Source organism: Lepidothrix coronata, unplaced genomic scaffold, assembly GCF_001604755.1.
Source record: "Lepidothrix coronata isolate B3197 unplaced genomic scaffold, Lepidothrix_coronata-1.0 Scaffold125, whole genome shotgun sequence".
Classification (NCBI taxonomy): domain Eukaryota; kingdom Metazoa; phylum Chordata; class Aves; order Passeriformes; family Pipridae; genus Lepidothrix; species Lepidothrix coronata.
This window is the reverse complement of record NW_016690305.1, coordinates 1,286,775-1,299,065: the sequence shown is the minus strand read 5'-3', so window position 1 is coordinate 1,299,065 and position 12,291 is coordinate 1,286,775. Positions and strand designations below refer to the sequence as shown.

General features: G+C 47.6%; 1 protein-coding gene across 1 annotated transcript in view; it reads left to right on the top strand.

Annotated features, from left to right (window-relative positions):
• Positions 1 to 681: 681 nt before the first annotated feature.
• DGKD (diacylglycerol kinase delta) overlaps positions 682 to 12,291 on the top strand; it is a 58,641-nt gene continuing 47,031 nt past the window's right edge. The window contains exon 1 of the mRNA XM_017826215.1: positions 682 to 811. The gene's annotated coding sequence lies outside the window, so the exon portion shown is untranslated. The remainder of the gene's footprint in view (positions 812 to 12,291) is intronic.

Here is a 12,291-nt window from a genome sequence, read left to right as displayed (position 1 = left end):
GAACGGAGGGGGTGCCGCTGCCCCCAAAGTGCCTTCTGGGCAGGGGGGCGGCTCGGCAGGTCGAGCCTGGGGAGGAGGGTGTACCCCCAGGACGTTGTTAAATCCTGGGAACAAGGGCAGTGCTTTGGAAGGGGCTGTCCGGGGAGGTGGTGGAGTCACCGTCCCTGGAAGTGTCCAGGGAACGACTGGACGTGGCACTCAGTGCTCTGGGCTGGGTGACAAGGTGGGGAGCGGTCACAGGTTGTACTCGGCGATCTCAGAGGTCTCATCCAACCTGGAATAGTTCTGTGATTCTGTGCTGGAGCAGCCACAGGAATGGGGACCGAGGTCCGAGCTGCCGGGCTCCGCCGCAGCAGGGCGGGCTGCGCTGAGCGCCTTTGCGCTGGCCCCGGGGAGCCACGGGGGTGCTGGGACCTGCCGGGGGTGCGAGCGGTGCTCGGGCGGTTCTCGGGGGGCCGCGGAGGGGCAGCGGGGCCGAGCCCGGTGCGAGGGGTACCCGGGCTGTTCGCGGGCGGCCGAGCCCGTCCCGTGAGGGCGGCCGGGCCCCCCGTCCCCCCCGCCGCCGGCAGGGGGCGCTGTGGCGGCGGGCGGGCGGTGCAGTGCGCGCGGCGGGCGGGGGGGGCGCGGGTCGCGCCGCCGGTCCTGCAGCATGGCGGCGGCGGGGGCCGGGGCTGCGCAGCCCCAGCCCGGGACGGGCGCCGCCGCCAGCGCCGCGCCCGAGGAGTCGTCGGACAGCGAGCCGGAGCAGGAGCCCGGCTCCCCGCAGAAGCTCATCCGCAAAGTCTCGACGTCCGGGCAGATCCGCCAGAAGGTGCGTGCGGCGGGTGGGGGCCGCGGGCAGGGCCTCGGGCTCCCGGCAACGCTGCGGCCGGTGCTGCCTCCGCGTCTCGCTCGGTGCCGCCGCCTCCCCGTCCCTCCCGGCACGGTCCGCGCTGCCGCCATCCCGGGCCGCCGCTCTGGGAGTCGCCAGAGCCGTCCCCCAAGCCTCCCCCTGCGGTCCGCCACGGAACCCCTCGAGCCCGTCCCTCAGGGAGCTGCCGCCGATCTCCCCCACACCCCGCTCCTCTCCTCCCACAACGACCCCTCAGGGGCTTGCCGGCGGCCACCTCACACCCCTTAAACCGCCCCTCAGGGATCTGCCGCTGACTCCCCCAAACCGCCCCTCGGGGACCTGCCAGCGGCCGCCTCACATTCCCCCAAACCGCCCCTCAGGGGCTCGGCCATTTCCCCCTCACCCCTTGCTGGGAAGGTCTTTAATTGTAAAGGGGTTGTGTTAAAGGGTTTTATTTATTCCTACGTTTTCGGTGACACCCCCAGCCGCCCCTCAGGGACCTGCCGGCGACCCCCAGCCCACACCTCAGAGACCCCCTGAAAACAGCCCCCACACTTTCCATGGACTTGCGGACCCCAAAATGCCTCGTAGGGATCCTCATAACGAACTCTTTCTCAAGTGCTCGTTAACAGCTGCCCCCTAAATGCCCTTCAGCATCTGTCAGTGCCCCCCAGACTGCCCTCAGGGGCTCCTGCAATTGCCCCCGACCACCTGGCTGGTTGCCATCCCCAGAGTGCCTCTCTGAGCCTCCCCAGTTCCCCTGCCCAGTAGCCCAGCTTAGGCCACGCTCTTCCCAGTGCCCAGGTTCAGACCTGCCCTGGAGCTTTTCTATTCCGACAGTGATCAGTGTGCCCAGGCTCAGCAGGATGCTGCCTTACCTCTTTCCTTCCTTACTCTCTTCTCCTGTAATATTTTCTTGGAGCCATAGAAGTCAGATTTGGGCTCCCTAGTGCTGCACCATGGTATGAACTCTTGACGACATCCTGTCTCTTCCCACACCATGAGGCTGCATCTCCCCTTTTCTCCCCATGTCCCAGTTGCCAGGGGCTCCCTCCTCACCTTCCTGAGAACCCCTGCACATCCAAGCCATGGCTTCCCATCACATTGTGCCATTATCACTTTCCAACACCCCACTCCTGTGGTCCCGTTGGACTTGGCATTAGCCACTGGCTCATAGTCAGAGCTCTGCTCTGGAAGGTGCAGCCCTTGCTGTAATTCCCTACAATCAGTGCGTTCTTCCCTCAACATCTTCCCATCCTTTTTGTGGTTGCAGCCCAATTTTCCGCATCTTATACTGTGCTTTTACCTTTCTGTAGCCATGTAGTGATGCTTAGCTTTCTGTCTGGTCAAACAGGGATCTTAGAGCTGGTTAGTCTTTGTTCCCAGCTTTTTCTGTCCTGCTTTGCCTTCCGGGTAAGGTAACAGTCCTTTCCGCCGGGATTCCTTTGGCCCAGTCATATTTTACCCCTCTGTTTCTTGTTCTGGAACGATAACACCATTTTTAGGGGCAGTACCAGCATTCTGCAACTACAACCACAGCTGTAGTTCCTCTGTATTGTTACTGTAAGAGAAGATGCGAAGATTTCCTTCAGCCTTAGGCTGGGAACCACCCATAGGGAGTTTCCCTTTTCTGTACTATTTTTATTATAGCAGCATGATTTTTCTCTGTAGCCATTAAGCTCCTGTGTAACTCTTGGACTGTTATGCGATGTGTTTCTGCTTGGAAGTACAAGGTTAGTTCCTGTGCCATCACGTGCCTTGTGATCACCTTGTCTCTGCAGCGTGGGCAGGCGCGGTGCAGCTGTGGGGATGCAAAGGCTCGCTCGGCGCCGGTGCTGCAGCTCAGTGTTGCTTCTCTGGTATTCGTGGCAAAGGAGAGTAAATGTGTCTGCATGATGCAGTATCTGAAGCATTATTCAGAGGGATCTTTTTCCTGGTGGCTGGTTTGCCCTGCTTTCAGACACAGAGCCTGTCATAGTTTTACTGCTCATTGTTGTTTTGCCACACGGGTCCTGGTTCTGCAGCCCCCCTGACAAAGCGTGGCCGTAGGTGGGGACACGGCAGGGCTGCTGCCCTGTCTGCAGCGTGCTGCTGGCACTGCCACTGGCTTCTTGGGGCGAGGCACTGCAGGTCTGGGCTGTGAGATTGTTCTTTTGGCCACCCTAGGAAACCCTGGAGCCCTCTAAACTGGTTGATGTTCTATATCAAGCAGATTTCAGCTGTACTGTAGCACCAGGTGACCTGAACCAGTCTGTTCTTCCGCTGAGAAAAAAGATAAGACTTTTGACATCTTTTCCTGCATGCAGAGTGCCGAATATTAAGAATTTGTCTTGCTGGAGATCGGATGAACCTTGTGATTCTTAACACCCCTTGTGGCAGGGGTCTCGTGGAAAGGGAGGAAGGATGCTCTAGTCTGTCTACATGGTGGTATTTGTGATGAGACACAAAGACTTTCTCAGTAGAGTGAGAACTCTTGCTTCCAACAGCATGTTAGAGATGCTAAGATGAAAGGTGCACTGGATTGTATTTTTGTTTGAATATAGCCAAACACGTCTCCCTGTCCCTACTTAATAATTTTCCCTGTTTTACATCACTTCCTGCGTCAGCATGGCTGGAAAAAGCTGTTTGCATACACAGCCACTTGTGCATGCAAACATAAACATGGTGACAACAAGGATTATAAACAGATATTGTCTACAGCTATTAAGCCTGCTGTGTGCTCATCTGCAGAAAACCTTTGACTAAACAGTGTCAGATTTTCCAAGTAAGTCCAGGTATTATGGTATCAAGGATTGATTTGTTCTGTTGCTTGTTGATGTCTTTTTGTTTCGCCATTGTCCTTTCTTCGTGCTGCTGCATGTATACATTTTCCTTGCCTTCGGGGCAAGGAGCAAAGACAACTTTGTGAGTAATCATAGTTCTGATGAGACTTTGAGGAGCTTGCTTCCTGTGTAAAGGCAGACCTAATTCTGAATTTGTTTGATGAATGACAGAGTGCAGACTACTGTAAGCTGTAGAAGCTGTTGGACAGGTCTCTCAGTGACAGTGAGAGATGCAGGCAGACTTTTACTGCGGCCTGAGGATATAAATCTCTTCTGACCACATCTTTTGCTGCAGTTACCTTAGGATTATGCCTGTAAGTACAGCTAAATCGCCATGGAAGCTTACTGTTATCACAGCTTGAGTGCAAAGTCTGCTGTGGCCATGGAATTCCTCAGAATTTACTTGTTTGTCACAGTTGCAAACACTTTGAAGGTATGTTTTCCTTCCACTGGTCCTGCCATCTGATTTCCTAAGAAATGCTTTAAAATAAAGCTGCTTGCCTGCAAGACCATAAAATGTCATTGAACTTGCTTCTGAGCCCACGGGTTGCTCATCTGTGTTTGGCTGAGGTAGGTTGGTGTGGTAGTGGTGGGGCAAATGAAACTGTTTGGATGTTTTGGGACTGAGAGCTTGGTGTGCAGGGTCTGAAGGCAAATCACAGCTAACATCTCTTCAGCTGAAAAATCTGTCCCTTGTGAGGCAGAGGGCAGAAGGAGGAGTGGAAGGCTGAGTGTGCTTGTTTGCTTTTAACTAGAAAGAATTTTTGAGGCAGAGAGGAAGGTATAAGGGAAGCATGTTTAGCAGTCTTTTAATGATTATTATTCTGGGTGAAGAAGAAAACCTCATAGGATCAGGTATAGCAGGTGGTGTGGCTGCCCTTGTCTCAGCTGGCAGAGAAGCAGAGGCTGTGTAATGTGTTTGATCTGTCATTTTTAGACCTGTCAGGCTTGTGCCAGCATCCACCTTCAGTGTGCTGCTTTTAGCCCCTCTCTGTTGGTGCAGCTGCAGGGACTGTTGGTGGGCTGAGGTGCAGCATCTTTGAATGGATGGGAATTAGGAAGGAGATTAAATAAACTAAGAGAAGGAAGATGTGTGTGAGGAGAGGCAACAGCAGGATCTTTCTCCCACCTCCTGAGCAGAGCTAAGGCCTCAGCTGGAACCAGCTGGAGTGGTAATGTCATCTCATTGTCACTTGGCATGGAGGAGGGCACAGGAACATCCAGAGCGGTCCCGGGAGCTGAGGGTGTGAAAGGGAGGAGCACAGCACCTTGTACGAGCTCTGACAGTGAAAGGTGCTGCTTCCTTTGGACCTGACCTTTCATTGCCAGTGTCACATCACAACCCTCGGAGAGCAGGAGGGTGGATGGACAGGCCACCTTCCCGTTTCATTCATCACTTCTGTGGGAGTGCTGAGCTCTCAGTTTGTTTACCAGACTGGATTTCAGCAGCGTCCTTGGGTGGCATCAGGGGGACTTCTTGTTTAGACTAGTTCAATCTAAGTTCTGTTTACTTTCACAAGCTATTTCTCTCTAATAATTTTCATTTTTATAACCATTTATCGTTGCCTTGAACTTTTAAAGACAAGTTTGCAGTATATATTTCATCAGAGTTGCAAACAGAGTGAGCAGCTATCCAAACTGTCTGGGATATTGGAAGCTGTCTAGCTCCAGTAGCAGAGATATGTCAAGTTAATTTATACTATGAAAAGCAGGATAAATTAACTGGTACTGAGCACTGTGCTGAGGTGGACAGACTGTTCAGTATCTGAAATAGCACGTTTCTGATCTCTGTGCTGTGTACCAGGTACAGATGATGCCTTTTGTGCTATGGGAAGTTGTGATTCCCTCTCTGATCAGCAGCTTTGAGGTCTCAGAGCCACCTTGCAACATAAAGGCAAAAAAAAAAAAAAACATTGAGAGGAAGCAAAATGTTTCTCCTCGATTTTGTGCAACTTTCCAGAGTAGACTGAGCCCTCAAACACATGGTGGGCAGTGTGGGCAGCTGAAGAAAGCTCATTTTGTTTCTTCTTGCATTGCCTATTAGATAAAATGTCTGTTCTGTAGGTAAAGAAGTGTTATTTTTATTTCTGGAGGGCAAATGTTTAAAGGTTTTCTGAGATGAGATTAGACGGAGGAAATTGGAGAAGTTTATTAGTTTGAAATACAAGTATTGAAAGAAGTGTTATGATAAGAAGCAAAGTATTTCAGTAAAGAGACATTATAAAACAGATGAGGAAGGAATTTTCAGGAATTTATGGCTTCATTCATATTCTGTCTGTGGCATCTTCCACTAAAACATATTAAAATGTCTGTCTGGTTTTGGTTTACTGCCTTCTAAGAGTATCTGAAAGAGGACACTTTAGGAGCTTCATGTGTCATACATGGTGGTGGCTCATGCTTCAATCCAGGTAGAAACTGTGAACTTTTCACTTAAAGAGAGGGAATTGTTGCAAAAGACAGGTTTTTGTGATTGGGCAGAAACTGAACATCTCGGGTACAGGTTTTGAGGACATTAATTTTCTTGGATTAGCAGCATGAACAGCCTAGTTTGTTCTCTGAGCACTGAGGACAAATGTGGGGTTGTAGGCTGAACGAGTGTTTCTGCCCCTTGACTCAGTCTCCATTCAGTTTGCTCTGCTCTTCAGGCTCATCTGCTCTGACAAAATTGGGAAGCTTCCCAGCACTGTGTTTCCACTGGTGTACTGCAAGTTTGCCTCGCTGCTGGAGAGTTTTGGATTCTGTATGAAAGCAACAGCTGTTACTTCCTTCTTAAAAAAAAAACAACAACCAACCCAAACTAAAAAAACCCCACCACACAACAAAACAAAGCACAAAACCACACGCACTTGTAGCCTCTCTCATTCCTTCTAACTATAGATCAGGTTCCAGGAACTAAAGAGCTAACATTAAACTTTTGCATGTTTTGAGAACATGGATTTACTTAAACCACATTGCTAAAAAGTACATTGCCGGGTTGCTAATTATTCTCTCAAATAAAATTACAGACAAAATAAAATAGGTATTAAATGTTTTCTTTTTTTTTTTTTAATAAAATTAAGTCATATATTTAGAGTATTTCCCCCCCATCCAAACCCTGTTGCTACAAAATATCATTGTTATTTTACTTTGGAGGAGTACTGAATTATAAATGCAGACTGTGAAATGTGTATTTCCAGATTACCTGATTAGAAAATCCAGTGTACCATAGAAGACATTACATAACTTTACCTTCTTTAATTACAAAGCCAGTGTGATTTTTTCTAAAATAGCTGATATACCTGCATATGTCAGAGGAAGCAGAAGTGAGACAGAGAGGGGTTTGTATTCTCTACTTCCTGGAAAGCTTAAGGTTTGCCCTAAATATTGGCACAGCAGCATTGGAAATTTCATGGCAAAATACTGTCCCAAGTGAAAAGCACCTTCCTCTTGGAATGTGGTTTTTTCCAAGGTTTCAAATGTACAAACCATTATTTGAAGGAATCTTTTATTAACTCTCCAATGAAACCATTTGTTCCCTGCTTTTTCCCCACTAAGTTGTTATTGCTTCAACGTGACCACTTCCAAGTCAGATAATTGATTAATATGTAATTACTCTCTTTGGGTTCAGAGCAGATATTTTTGTTTCCTCGCTGTCTTATTGCCAAGTTGAAAAGTTTTACATCTGATACCTGTTTTGATGTTCTGGTTTGCCTTTTTTGAGAAAGGAAACGCCCTCTCGACCACACAGTGTTTGCATCGAGCACATTGTACTGGGGGCTTGCAAGTTTTAATAAATTTATCCGTGTAATTTACTAGCGAGGAGAGGTGATACCACCGCAGTTTTCCACGGGGGGGATGGAGTCACGTGCTTCTTGTATCAAATGCACAAAATCACACAGGGCATCCCCAGATCTGGGAACTGAGGCAGGTGCTGCAAGCTCCAGGGTCGTGTTGTGACCTGTGGGACAGCTGCTGTCACTGGTCCTTGAACGACAGAAATGCGACAATGGAGGGCGAGCTGCGTGCTCTTCAGACTGCTCTGGGCTGAAGCAGGGCAGAGCACTCTTTTGAGAATGTGCAGGTCTGTCACTGAGATTTTATTAGAAATCAGGATTCTGGCCCCTTCTGTTCAGCTGAAAGTTAACAAAACGGTGTTCCCAGGGCTGTGCTCATCTTTCTTGTTGTTGCTGGTGCTGGTTAAGATGTCTTGGCATGGTCAAAGGTATTTGCAGGACATTAAAACAGGGAAAGTGGAAAAACAAATTAAAAGCTTTGGAGTATCCTTTAAAAACTATGTTAAATAGATGAGGAAAAAAAAACTTAAAAGCATAGGTTGTTTAATACATAAATATGGAAAATCTGATAGCGACAGTTGTTACAGATGAGATAAAAATAAGTTCTAAGATACCTAAGTATTAATTAAATGGCCAAAGACCAAAAGCCACTTTCTTCTCTGGCCCCACTGTAATACCAGTTGGAGTAAAAGGATGAGGATTTGGCCCTGCCTCTGCCAGTCACTACCAAATAAGGCTCTTTGCAGAATTCAGTAGCAGAGTTGCTGGGAATCCAGACACAGTGGGAGGAAGCTGTCTTTCTCTCAGCCTCCTCAATATAAGGGCAAAGGATTCAGTTTTCTTCCTCAAGGTGTAACTTTCGCTTTCCCATGTGCTGAAGTTCTCCTACCAGTACTTGCTGCTGACTTTTCCTTCCTACTTGGCCAAGATCTCCGTGACGTGTAGTGGTGTGGGAAGGCTGGGGTGGTTATGATTGTGAGGATGAGATCCACAGCTGTATTCTGGCTGTGCTTTCCCTCACACTGGTTGTTCCTGTGCTCGCACCCATCGTGCCTCCCCAGCCTGACACTCTCGTATCAGATGGCCCTGACAACCCGCTATGGTGAGTGCCCAGCTCCTTCTGCCTGCTGCTGAAGAAAATGGGTTGACTGCGGTGTGTTTTGGTAATAACTTGTCTCTGAATGAATAAGAGTGTGACTTAAGCTGTAGTGGTACTGGCTGCAGCATTAGAGGGTTCTATGGACAAGCTGTGATTCCAGATGAGGTTTTATTGCTGCGTCTCAGCAGCAGAGCCACGTGCTTCTGAGTTCACATGGGGGTTCTGTGGTGCTGGTGAGTAGCCTGGGGACAGGCACGTCTTGGAGATGAAGGTTTCACAGCAGGTAATGTGTTTTGACATTTTTTGTGCTTGGGGGAAAAATGCCCAAGGAAGGGATGTAGTTGTGCACGTGTAATTTTAGATGGTAGAAAAAATAACTGTCAAATTTGTCGTATTTGTTCTTAAATGTATGAAGTTCACATTTAATTAATACCCTTTAACATTTTATTCCATTCCAGAGTTTTCAAGTAGCTTTTAAACTGTTGCCTTTTTCCCTTTGGTTATCTCTGCGGATGAGTTTGAGCCTTTATCTTCCAGCTTTACTATGGTTTGACTGAAGCTTTGTGCTCAGTTCCCCTCTTGAGATAAATGTGTTTGGGAAGGATGCCTAGAGCCTATGGAAAGCACACTGAGGGCTTAAGCAGTTAGTGTGCCAGGAGTTGTCCTGTTGCTGACTTATCCCGAATCCCTGTACTGGTGTGTTTTTCATTCTCTCTTCTAAGTAGCTGACCAGGGTATTTATCTGTTTTAAGTACTTTGCTTGGAGCTCTCTGACTGAGCTCATTTTGCTAGAGAGCTGTGTGATGATAGGCTGTATTTTGTGTTTCCTTTCCCATATACCTTTTTATGTGCTTTCAAATTTGTTTTCCTTTGGGAATTTGTTCACTTTGGGTCTGAGACTGTGCGTCCCTTTCAGAAGGGTCATTCAGAATAGTAGCAGCTGAACATGGTATTGAAAAGGAGCTGGTTCAAAGACCTGTTCTTTGTTTACTGGCTGCAGCATGAACTAATGAAGAATGAAGTATTTGAGCATTTGTCTGTGCCAAGGCAAATCCAAGCCTTTTCAGTATTCATTTGATACAAACTCCTGTTTTTCACTGCTGATCTGGAGAATGAGCTTGCATTTCCTGTTTCAGTGCCCTTCCAGCTCTGTGTGGCCCGGTCACTGCTCTCTGCTGCGGACTCTGCTGGGCTCAGGAGTGGCAGGGAGGCTGGAGGAGAGCTGTCACACTCACTCTGTGTGGAGTGCAGCTCACTCAGCAGAGATGGAGGTTACCAAGAGGAGCATTGGGAGGATGGTTGGTAGGGGAGTTTTTGCAGGCTTTCCCATGTGGTTGTATAGAGGTCTGTGCTGTAACCTCTCGTGGGTGCTTCCCAGTTTATAAGGCGTAGGTTACTAAACCAAAATGGAGCGAAACAGTGCACACTGAGGGCCTGGCCAGTGCCCCCTGGCCAGTGCCCCCTTCATCAGCGAGTGCTCGGCTGCTGGTACTGGATCACTGGCTCACTGCCCCAGCTTCTATTTTGACATTTGATGCCTGCAGCTGACCTCTGATTTTCTTTTCTTTCTCCCTCTTCTGGAGTCCTTTTGTTGCAGTGAGTTCACATATTGTCTTGTCCTTTGGATACCAGTGACAGAAATCTTAATCCCATTTTCATTTTTTCAAGAGCCAAGTGCATTTAATGTAGAATTTCCAAACAGGACTACACAACCTGTAAGTTCCTAGTGCTCCTCTATAGATCTGTATAGCTCTGTGTGTCCCATACTTAGAATTGCTGTACTTATCCAGATTTCCCCCTTCCAAGCTTCCTGGAGTTAATTTCCAGGGTGTGACCACTGTCTGGTGGAAGGATGTTGCTCTCGGATTAGCTTGTTAACCCCTACCCTCTTGACCTTTCATGTCTTATTCTATGGGGTTTGTTAGATTTATTCCTGTAGTTTCTTTGTTGGATTTACTGTGTTTCGGTTGATTTCTAAATATTTATTAGTTCTGTGTTTATGACCGCAAAGAGCTTTTATGAAACCAGGTACTAAAACTGTTTTACCCAAAACAAGGCACAGCACTCCAGATATGTACCTGCCCTAGCGTGGCAGGGCTGTCTGGCCATGTTTAAGCAACCACAGATCTACTCCCTTTTTTTTTTTGCCACAGTTTACCCGAAATCAGTGACTAGATGAGATAGTTTGGTGGTGGGGATCAGCTGTCTGTAAAATTCCCTAGGAAGCACACAGGAAGATAGCCCGTCAGTTCCACATATGCTTTTGTGTTTTGTTTTCTCCTCTGTGCATTTGGTGCTTTCTTAGTCAGTAACTTGTTGTTTGGCATCAGTGCCCTGCTCAGTGTTTTATGATGCATACAAATAAAAGCAGTGTGTGCCCTGAAGTTTTCACATTCTGAAGACACGTGGAAAACAGAGAAATCCAGATGCTGAGGACTTCAGGTTTGGGATTCTTTAGTTGCTGTTTCGATAGTTCTTTTTCTGCATTGGAAAGAAATACCAGTGGAGCAAAATTTTTGTTTTAGATATGCTCACTGAATAACTGCAGCAGTAAAATAGGGTGCATTGTTCTTCCTGTGTCTGTATGGTACACAGTTTGGACCTCTCTGTGCCAAGGGACACTTGCCAGCCTGACAGGCAGGCAGGCCTGACAGTCACCCTCAGTCGGGCTGACAGGGCCTTGTTGTCCAGATTAGGAGATCAGTTTTATCAAGAGCCTTACTTCCAAATGGGGCAATAGGCTTAAGCTTCAGGAAAGGATTGTCTGCTCCTGTGTTTCCCATAGTGAGCAGTACTGCGTGCAGGAGAACAAGGGATGTAATCTGAAAGCAGCTGAAATCTGTCGTGGTTGTTCCTGACTTTTAGTAGAACCACTCGTGTTATCAGTGTAGAAAGCATTTAATCTGTGTAGGCTGTCTCTGACCTCCTGACATGGGTTACTGGGTGCAGAGACACCTCAGATGAGCAGTGCCACAAAAAACACAGCTGTGTCTTGCTGGTTTTGTGAATGGCTCTTGTTAATCTTTTGGCTTCTTGTTCTTATGAGGTGGTCCTGTGGGAAGGGGAAGCAGTGAAGCACAAGGCTCTCTTAAATCCTTAGTTTAAGTCCTCTGAGATGTTTGAAACCATTCCTGTTGACAAAACTTTTCTTTCGTCCGTTCAGGATTAGGCCTGAACCCTGCACCCATTTTGACAAGAGAAATCTGAGAACATATTATTTCTCTTCCTAAATGTCAGTTTTTAAAAGAGCACGAGTTGGGGGGAGGGTTGTGTATTGCTTGCCATGAACTGAATTTTTTTCTGCAGGAAGTTGCTTTTCTTCAAGGCCAAAGATAAATAGTAAAACGCTAGAAATTTCCTAGGCCCTGCCTTTCAGCTGTCTAATCCTGTTCTTTGCAGGCTTCATAAGACTCTCTGCTACGTGCAGTGTTGCTTTAAATTCTCAGGGTTTTTTTTGCACTGATTTGTAATATGATAGAAGGGGGTCACTGTTGAAACCAGTAGCACATCATTTTAGGCTTGATCCAAGAAGAGAATTCATTTTTTCACAGTGTTGTCTGCCCATGGAATGCCATGCCACAGGACACCACTGGAGAGGGACTCAGCTGGATAGAAAGCAGTCTGAATAGTTCCATTGCAAACAATTTTAGTATTTATCCTGGATAGGATGCATATAATCAAACCTCATAATGTTTCAGGGCAGTAAGTTTTCCTGTGGGATCCAATATATGACACTAAAAATAGATTTAACTCTCTCTTTTCCTT